The sequence below is a fragment of the Triticum aestivum genome, chromosome 3B (assembly GCF_018294505.1).
Source record: "Triticum aestivum cultivar Chinese Spring chromosome 3B, IWGSC CS RefSeq v2.1, whole genome shotgun sequence".
NCBI lineage: Eukaryota > Viridiplantae > Streptophyta > Magnoliopsida > Poales > Poaceae > Triticum > Triticum aestivum.
Window position 1 is genome coordinate 457,011,008 of NC_057801.1, and position 10,466 is coordinate 457,021,473.

The window sequence follows — 10,466 nt, forward strand, 5'->3', positions numbered from 1 at the left end:
TGTGCATTCAGAAGGAACAACATAGACTGGAAGAGATAGATAATAATGAAAATAGTGTCCTACACATTTCACACAGATGAAGAAATATAACATCTGAATAGACAGCTATCAGTGAAACGCATTCGGACAAAAACACAACCAAGAACAACATGAAGAAAAAATGAGACGAAGAAAATGTGGTGGCATGTGCTACTTGTGAGTCGCGTTGGGATTTCCCCGAAGAGGAGAGGATGATGTAGTACAGTATAGATAAGTATTTCCCTCAGTTAAGACCCAATGTTATCGGTCCAATAGGAGAATCACACAAAGCCTCGTGAACAGCACCTGCACACACAAAAGCAAATACTTGCACCCAACCAAACAAGGGGGTTGTCAATCCCCTTGGAGGTTACTTGCAAGGATTAAATCTCGTTGTGGTATGTAAAAAACTAAATTTCAAAACAAAATAAAAGAAATAAAATTGCAGCAAGGTATTGTCGAGTTTTTTTATATGACAAAATTAGACCGAGGGGCCATAGTTTTCACAAGAGGCTTCTCTTTCGAGCACATAACATATGGTGGATGAACAAATTACTGTTGGGAAATTGATAGAACAATGCATAGTTATGACGATATTCAACACAAATGATCATATATTTATAGGAATCACGGCCGACACAAGTAGGCCGGCTCATACCTGCATCTACTACTACTCAACCAATCGACCGCTATCCAGCATGCATCTATGACATTAAGTATGAAATAGAGTAACACCTTAAGCAAGATGACATGATCTAGACAAAGTAAACCCAATCAATTTGAATAAACCCGATCGTTTTACCCTTAATGGAAACAATACAAATACATGTATTGATCCTTTCTATCACTGGGAGATAGAGCACCGGAAGATTGAACCCATCACAAAGCACCTTCCCCACTGAAGATAAATCAATCTAGTTGGCCAAACCAAACGGATAGATTGGAGAGAAATACAAAGCTATAACAATCATGCATAATAAAGTCCAGAGAAGACTCAATTAATATTCATGAATAATATGATCGTAAACTCACAATTCGTTGGATCCCAACAAACACACTGCAAAACAAGATTATCGGACGGAACTCCAAGAACGTCGAGGAGAACATTGTATTGAATATCAAAGAGAGAAAGGCATCTAGCTACTAGCTATGGACCTGTAGGTCTGTGGTGAACTACTCATGCATAATCAGAAGGCAGCAAGGATGATACAGAAGCCCTCCGTGATTCATTCCCCCTCTGAAAGAGTACCGAAAAAGGCCTCCAGATGGGATCTCAGAAGAATAGAAATCGCAGTGGCACAAAAAGTATTTAGGGTGGCTCTGTGTTGGTTTCCCGATTTTAGGGAATTTATAGAAGTAGAATTAGGTCAGACGGAGCCATGAGGGGCCAACAAGGCATCAGGGTGTGCCTACCCCCTGGGCACCCCCTGTTGCCTTGTCATCTCCATGCTTGTCGTCTGGTCTCCTCCGGATGCTGCCAAGGTCTCTGTTGTCCAGAAAAAAACTGTCAAAAATTTCCATTGCATTTTTACTCTGTCTGGTACTGATTTTGGAGAAACCCCAAGACAAGCAAAAAATTAGAACTGGCACTAGGCACTGCATTAATAGGTTAGTCCCAGAAAAGGATATAAAATAGCATATAATTGCATATAAAACATCCAAGATTGATACTACAAAAGCATGGAACAATCAAAAAGTATAGATACGTTCACTACTAGGAAAAGGGCTACTAGTAGCGTGGGTTTTATAGGTAGCAGTAGCGCTGGTGCCCACGCTACTGCTACGGTGCTACATCAAAACTTTAGCAGTAGCGTGGTTCTTACCCAGCGCTACTGCTACCTATATCTAGTAGTAGCATGCTTTGTCCATCGCTACTGCTAATACTAGTAGCGTTCCCCTACAACCAACGCTACTACTCCAAAACCCAACGCTACTGCTAGTATTTTATTTTTTTATTTTACTGTATTCATATTTTTTACAGGTTTTATACAATTACAACATACACATACACTGAAACTATATGAAAAAGGAATGTCTCACCATCATCATCGAAGTGGTACAACATAGTCTCATCATATCATCATTATCCATGCAAATGTGTCTTCCAAGAAAATTATCCATGTTGCTTGATTTGCCAAAATAAAAGGCTCGTCAGTGTGGTATGCCGCCTTGATATTAATGGATTTGAAATAATCATAAACTTTGAATTTTGTGATCCTAGAAAACAGGTTGTACCAACGACAACAGAACAGAACCACACATCAATGAACCTCGAAACTGGAGATATACTGGAACCGAACAATGTGTATTATGTTAGCATACATTTCAGTTGTCTCATCGCCGTACATGTCCGTGCTCATGACGGCACTGTTTTGTGTCTTCCTGCCTTCGTCGGGTGCAAGTGTCGGCGTTCTGGATATGGGGGTATCCAGCCTTGCCTGCCTGCGGCCCACCAGGTGGCTCCATCAACGCCTAGTACGGCCCAACTACAACATCAACAACTCAAGACCCTCGCGAGGGGCCAAGCCTCGCGAGGTGGACGACCAAGACCCTCGAGGGGATCGGCCTCTTCAGGCTGGCTCCCGAGGGGCGGAAAGTTCTATGCAAGGTTTACCTCATGAGGCTCACCTGACGTGATCCATGACGGCCAAGGCCTGGCGGGCGCCAGGCGGACGCAGAGCGCAGGTTTCCTCTTCGGTGCAAAGGAGGCAAGCCGCAGGCGCGGAGTCCCGAGGAATCAGCCATAGGTTTCCATTCTGGTGCAACGTGACCAAGATCGCTAGGACGGCAGGACGGAGGTCATCGATGAGCCCACCACAGCATCACGACCAGAGGCTTTTCGCAGGCGAAGACTACTTTTGTCAGGATAAGTTGTACTACTTGTCCCCTTTCAAATCCGACCGTTGTGGGATCCCTTCCCACCAACATTTGGTAAGAGGACCAAGGCCACTAAAAATAGGACTAGCCACCACCATAGAGGCAAGACAAGCCGAACTAGCACACACCTCACCAGCTCCCTCAAGCTCAAGAACACCTCACCTCCTGAGGCTTGTTCGTCCACTGTACTAGTTCATCCTCAGCCCTCCGAGGCAATCAACCAAAATGCTGGAGTAGGGTATTACACCGCAAGGTGGCCTGAACCAGGATAAACTGATGTGTCTCTTTGTCTCTTTGAGCTTGTCGTGCTAGGCTTAGGAGGATTGCCAGTAGGTAGGCTGGGTAGGTTTAGATCTCCGGACGCACCCCAGAGTTCGAATCTCTCAAGGGTTTGCGGATCCCGTAGTCCGACATTTGGTGCGCCAGGTAGGGGTGCGTCGGAAATCTTCTACCCCGACCGCCAGATCGTGCCGCTGGCTTCGATGGCGGGCGCTCCCCCGTCGACCTAGCCTACGCGCGCTCCCGGAAAAGCATCGGGGCTGCGCTGCTTCACCCTCTCCCTGCGGTAGGTGTACTGGCTGCCCAAGTTCTGACCGGAGATGTCGCCGCATTATGACGACGCGGCGGATCCGGCCGCCTTTCTTCAAGCATACAAGGAGGCAGTCTGGGCAGCCGGAGGAGACGACAAGGTGAAGGCCAACTGGCTCCCCATGGCCCTTGTAGGCGCACCACGCGCCTGGTTACTCAACCTGCCGGCATCCTCGGTGGCCTCCTGGTAAGAGCCGCGCGGCCTTTTCCTCGCCCGCTACGCGGCACCGGTGCCCCCGGTCGTCGCAGCTCTCCTGGGTGGCTCGCGGGCACCACCCTCCGACTGCCACATCAAGCAGTTCTACCACGCGAGTAAGCGCCACCTAGGCGGGCTCGGGGGCTCACCCGGGCTGGACGGCGCCCAAGGCCGACTTCACCTTCGGCCTCGAGGATCATCCAGCCGCCACAACAGGAGCAGGCGCGCTCCGAATGCTCTGCACCCCAACCATCTGCAACGTGGCGTTCACCAGAACCCTCATCGACGGCGGAGCCGGCCTCAACGTGCTCTCCCCGGAGGCCTTCGGCCTACTTCACGTGCCGCCCAGCCGGCTCTGCCCGTCCAAGCCTTTCTCCGGGGTCGGCGGTGGCTCCACCAGCCTCCTGGGACAGATCCACCTCCCTGTCTCCTTCGGATGCCGCGACAACTACCGCATCGAGCTCATTGACTTCGACATCGCCAGGATCGTCCTGTCATATAATGCCATTCTGGGGTACCCGGCCTTGGCCCAGTTTATGGCTGCAACCCACCCTGCGTAAAACCTCATGAAGATGCCCGGTAGCAATGGTGTCCTCACGGTGGAGGGGGACACCAAAGGCGCACTGCAGGCCGTCAAGCTCACCTTCAGGTCAGCCGCATCCGCGCTACCCAACGAGAAAGGGGGTCAGGAGGCCCTAGAAGTAGCGCCGGCCAAGAAGAAGCAATTGTTCTCCCAAGATCGAGCCGAGATGACGCAAGTGCTGGTGAGTGAGGATGGAGTCGCCAGCACCACCTTCACCATAGGGGCTGGCCTCCCTCGGGACCAAAAGGAGGCATTGGTCAACTTTTTGCGAGCCAACAAGGATGTATTCGCTTGGGAACCCAAACACCTGGTTGGGGTCCCGAGGGGAATAATCAAGAACCACCTGAGGGTATGCCCAAACGCGCGACCAGTGAAGCAGGAGGCTCGTTGCCAGTCCACCAAGAAACATGCGTTCATCAACCAGGAAACCCGCAATCAACAAGCCGCAGGGGTCATGATACGTCTTCAACGTATCTATAATTTTTGATTGTTCCATGCTATTATATTACCCCTTTTGGATGTTTATGGGCTATATTTTACACAATATCATTTTTGGGACTAACCTACTAACCGGAGGCCCAGCCCATATTGCTTTTTTTTTGCCTATTTCAGTATTTCGAAGAAAAGGAATATCAAACGGAGTCCAAACGGAATGACACCTTCAGGAGCGTGATTTTTCGTACGAACGTGATCCAGAGGACTTGGAGTGCAAGTCAAGAAGCAGTCGAGGCTCCCACGAGATAGGAGGGCGCGCCCCCTTGTTCGTGGGCCCCTCGGGCGGCCACCGATGTACTTCTTCCTCCTATATATACCTACGTACCCCGAAAACATCCAGGAGCAGGACGAAACACAATTTCCACCACTGTAACCTTCTGTATCCGCGAGATCCCATCTTGGATCCTTCGCTGGCGTTTTGTCGGAGCGGGAATCGACCATGGAGGGCTTCTACATCAACATCCTTGCCCCTCTGATGAGTTGTGAGTAGTTTACCAGAGACCTACGGGTCCATAGTTATTAGCTAGATGGCTTCTTCTCTCTTTTTGGATCTCAATACAATGTTCTCCCCCTCTCTTGTGGAGATCTATTCGATGTAAACTCTGTTTGCAGTGTGTTTGTCAAGATCTGATGAATTGTGGGTTTATGATCAAGTTTATCTATGAACAATATTTGAATCTTCTCTGAGTTATCTTTGCAAGTCTCTTCGAATTATCAGTTTGGTTTGGCCTACTAGATTGATCTTTCTTGCCATGGGAGAAGTGCTTAGCTATGGGTTCAATCTTGCGGTGTCCTTACGCAGTGACAGAAAGGGTTGCAAGGCACGTATTGTATTGTTGCCATGGAGGATAACAAGATGGGGTTTATATCATATTGCTTGAGTTTATCCCTCTACATCATGTCATCTTGCTTAATGGGTTACTCTGTTCTTATGAACTTAATACTCTAGATGCAGGCATGAGTCGGTCGATGTGTGGAGTAATAGTAGTAGATGCAGGCAGGAGTCGGTCTACTTGTTATGGATGTGATACCTATATACATGATCATGCCTAGATAATCTCATAATTGTTCGCTTTTCTATCAATTGCTCGACAGTAATTTGTTCACCCATCGTAATACTTTTGCTATGTTGAGAGAAGCCACTAGTGAAACCTATGCCCCCCTGGTCTATCTCTTATCATATTTGCTTCCAATCAACCTTTATTTGCATCTTTACTTTCTGCATCTATATTATAAAATACCAAAAATATATCTATCTTATCATACTATCTTTATTAGATCTCACTTTCGCAAGTGGCCGTGAAGGAATTGACAACCCCTTTATTGCGTTGGTTGCGAGTTCTTTGTTTGTTTGTGTAGGTGCGTCGAACTTTTGAGGAGCCTCCTACTGGATTGATACCTTGGTTCTCAAAAACTGAGGGAAATACTTACGCTACTATTGCTGCATCACCCTCTCCTCTTCGAGGTAAACCAATGCAAGCTCAAGACATGGCAAGAAGGATTTCTGGCGCCGTTGCCGGGGAGGTCTTCGCTCAAGTCAAGACATACCAAGTACCCATCACAAACCCATCTCCCTCGCATTTACATTATTTAACATTTGCCTCTCATTTTCCTCTCCCCCACTTCACCCTTGCCGTTTTATTCGCCCTCTCTTTCCCTATCTCCTCCTCTCTTTTTCGCTTGCCTCTTTCTGTTTGCTTGTGTGTTGGATTACTTGTTGCCATGGCGCAAGATAATACCAAATTGTGTGATTTCTCGAATACCAATAATAATGATTTCCTTAGTACTCCGATTGCTCCTCTTAATGATGGTGAGTCTTGTGAAATCAATACTGCTTTGCTGAATCTAGTTATGAAAGATCAATTCACCGGCCTTCCTAGCGAAGATGTCGCTACTCATGTAAACAACTTTGTTGATTTGTGTGATATGCAAAAGAAGAAAGATACGGATAACAATATTGTCAAATTGAAGTTATTTCTGTTTTCACTTAGAGATCGTGCTAAAGTTTGGTTTTCGTCTTTGCCTAAAAATAGTATTGATTCTTGGAACAAGTGCAAAGATGCTTTTATCTCTAAGTATTTTCCTCCTGCTAAGATCATCACTCTTAGGAACGATATTATGAATTTTAAACAATTTGATCATGAGCATGTTGCCCAATCTTGGGAAAGAATGAAATTGATGCTTCGCAATTGCCCAACTGATGGTTTGAATTTATGGATGATCATACAAAATTTTTATGCCGGTTTGAACTTTGCTTTTAGAAATCTCTTAGACTCGGCCGCGGGAGGCACATTTATGGAAATCACGTTAGGAGATGCTACAAAACTTCTTGATAATATTATGGCTAATTATTCTCAATGGCACACTGAAAGATCTTCTAGTAAAAAAGTGCATGCTATAGAAGAAATCAATGTTTTGAGTGGAAAGATGGATGAGCTTATGGAATTGTTTGCTACTTAAAATACTCCTCTTAATCCCAATGATATGCCTTTGTCTTCTTTGATTGAGAATAGTAATGAATCTATGGATGTGAATTTTGTTGGTAGGAATAGTTTTGGAAACAATGCTTATAGAGGAAACTTTAATGCTAGACCGTTCCCTAGTAATTCCTCTAATAATTATGGAAATTCCTACAATAATTCTTATGGTAATTTTAATAAGATGCCCTCTGATTTTGAGAATAGTGTGAAAGAATTTATGATTTCTCAAAAGAATTTTAATGCTTTGCTTGAAGAAAAATTGCTCAAAGTTGATGATTTGGCTAGGAACGTTGATAGACTTTCCCTTGATGTTGATTCTCTTAAACTTAGATCTACTTCTCCCAAGCATGATATCAATGAGTCTCTCAAATTAATGAGAATTTCCATTGACGAGTGCAAGGAAAGAACCGCTAGATTGCGTGCTAAGAAAGATAGCTTTATAAAAGCGTGTTCTTCTAGTTTCCATGAAAATAATGATGAGGATCTTAAAGTTATTGATGCATCTCCTATTAGATCTATCTTTTGCAAAATGAATTTTGATGATTTTGGGACTGATGATGTATCAACTTTTCCTAGAAGGCGTCCCAAGAATTCGGAGTCTTTAGATCTTGATGCTAAATTTGGTAAAAGTGGGATTGGAGAAGCCACAACTTCAAATAACATTGAACCCACTATCTCGGATTTCAAGGAATTTGATTATGCTAATTGTTCTTTAAAAGGTTGTATTTCCTTGTTGCAATCCAAATAAAGCTTTTACCAAACATATTGTTGATGCCTTGATGCAATCTTATGATGAAAAACTTAATTTGGAAGTTTCTATACCTAGAAAACTTAATGATGAGTGTGAACCTACTATAAAGATTAGAATTAAAAATCATGAGTGTTTTGCTTTGTGTGATTTGGGTGCTAGTGTTTCCACGATTTCGAAAACTTTATGTGATATTCTAGGTTTCCATGATCTTGGTGATTGCTCTTTAAATTTGCACCTTGCGGATTCCACCATTAAAAATCCTATGGGAAGGATCAATGATGTTCTTATTGTTGCAAATAGAAATTTGGTGCCCGTAGATTTCATCGTTCTTGATATAGATTGCAATCTTTCTTGCCCTATTATTCTTAGTAGACCTTTCCTTAGAACGATTGGCGCGATTATTGATATGAAAGAAGGGAATATTAGATTCCAATTTCCATTAAAGAAAGGCATGGAGCACTTTCCAAGAAAGAAAGTCAAATTACCTTATGAATCTATCATGCGGGCTACTTATGAATTTAATGCCAAAGAGGGCACTTGTTAGATCTATCTTTGCTTTTATGCCTAGCTAGGGGCGTTAAACGATAGCGCTAGTTGGGAGGCAACCCAATTTTCTTTTTGTTTTATGTTTTTGCTCCTGTTTAGTAATAAATATTGCATCTACCTTCTGTTTAGATGTGTTTTTATCTTTTAATTAGTGTTTGTGCCAAGTAGAACCTATAGGATAACCTACGATGATAGTTGATTTGATTATGCTGAAAAACAGAAACTCTGCACGCACGAATATAATTTTGTTAAATCACAGGAACGTGATTTTGCGTTGATTCTTTTTGCTGATGTTCAATAAACAAAGTGTCCAGGACTTCCTATTTTGGTAGGAGTTTTAGAGTTCCAGAAGTTTGGGTTAGTTACAGATTGCTACAGACTGTTCTGTTTTTGACAGATTCTGTTTTTCGTGTGTTGTTTGCTTATTTTGATGCATCTATGGCTAGTAAAATTGTTTATAAACCATAGAGAAGTTGGAATACAGTAGGTTTAACACCAAAATAAATAAAGAATGAGTTCATTACAGTACCTTATGTGGTGGTTTTGTTTTCTTTCACTAACGGAGCTTACAAGATTTCATGTTGAGTTTTGTGTTGTGAAGTTTTCAAGTTTTGGGTAAAGCTTTTATGGATTATGGAATAAAGGGTGGCAAGAGCCTAAGCTTGGGGATTCCCAAGGCACCCCAAGATATTCAAGAATAGCCAAAAGCCTAAGCTTGGGGATGCCTCGGGAAGGCATCCCCTCTTTCGTCTTCGTTCATTGGTAACTTTACTTGGAGCTATATTTTTATTCGCCACATGATATGTGTTTTGCTTGGAGCGTCGTGTATTATATTAGTCTTTGCTTTTTAGTTTAACACAATCATCCTTGCTTTACACACCTTTGGGGAGAAGCCTATTTGATTAGAATTTGCTAGAATACTCTATGTGCTTCACTTATACCTTTTGAGCTTGATAGTTTTTGCTCTAGTGCTTCACTTATATCTTTTAGAGCACGGTGGTGTCTTAATTTTGAAGAAATTTCTAGTCTCTCATGCTTGACTTATATTATTTTGAGAGTCTTTTAGAACGGCATGGTATTTGCTATGGTCATAAAGTTGGTGCTAGAATGATGAGCATCCAAGTTGGGTATAATAAAAACTATCATAGAAAGTGAATTGGATGCTATGATCAATTTGATGCTTGATAATTGTTTTGAGATATGGAGGTAGTGATATTAAAGTCATGTTAGTTGGGTTATTATGAATTTAAAGAATGCTTGTGTTGAAGTTTGTGATTCCCGTAACATGCACGTATGGTGAAACGCTTTGTGATGAAGTTGGAGCACAATTTTATTTATTGATTGTGTTCCTTATGAGTGGCGGTCGGGGACGAACGATGGTCTTTTCCTACCAATCTATCCCCCTAGGAGCATGCGCGTAGTGCTTTGGTTTTTGATGACTTCTAAAATTTTGCAATAAGTGCATGAGTTCTTTTGACTAATGTTGAGTCCATGGATTATACGCACCCTTTCACCCTTCCACCAGTGCTAGCCTCTGTTGTACCGTGCAACTTTTGCTGGTACCTTATACCCACCATATACCTTCCTCAAAACAGCCACCATACCTACCTATTATGGTATTTCCATAGCCATTCCGAGATATATTGCCATGCAACTTTCCACCGTTCCGTTCATATGACACACATTACTTTTGTCATATTGCTCTTTGCATGATCATGTAGTTGACATTGTATTTGTGGCAAGGCCACCTTCATAATTTTCATACATGTCACTCTTGATTCAATGCATATCCCGGTACACTGCCGGAGGCATTCATATAGAGTCATACCTTGTTCTAGCTTTGAGTTGTAATTCTTGAGTTGTAAATCCATAAAAGTGTGATGATCATCATTATTAGAGCATTGTCCTAGTGAGGAAAGGATGATGAAGACT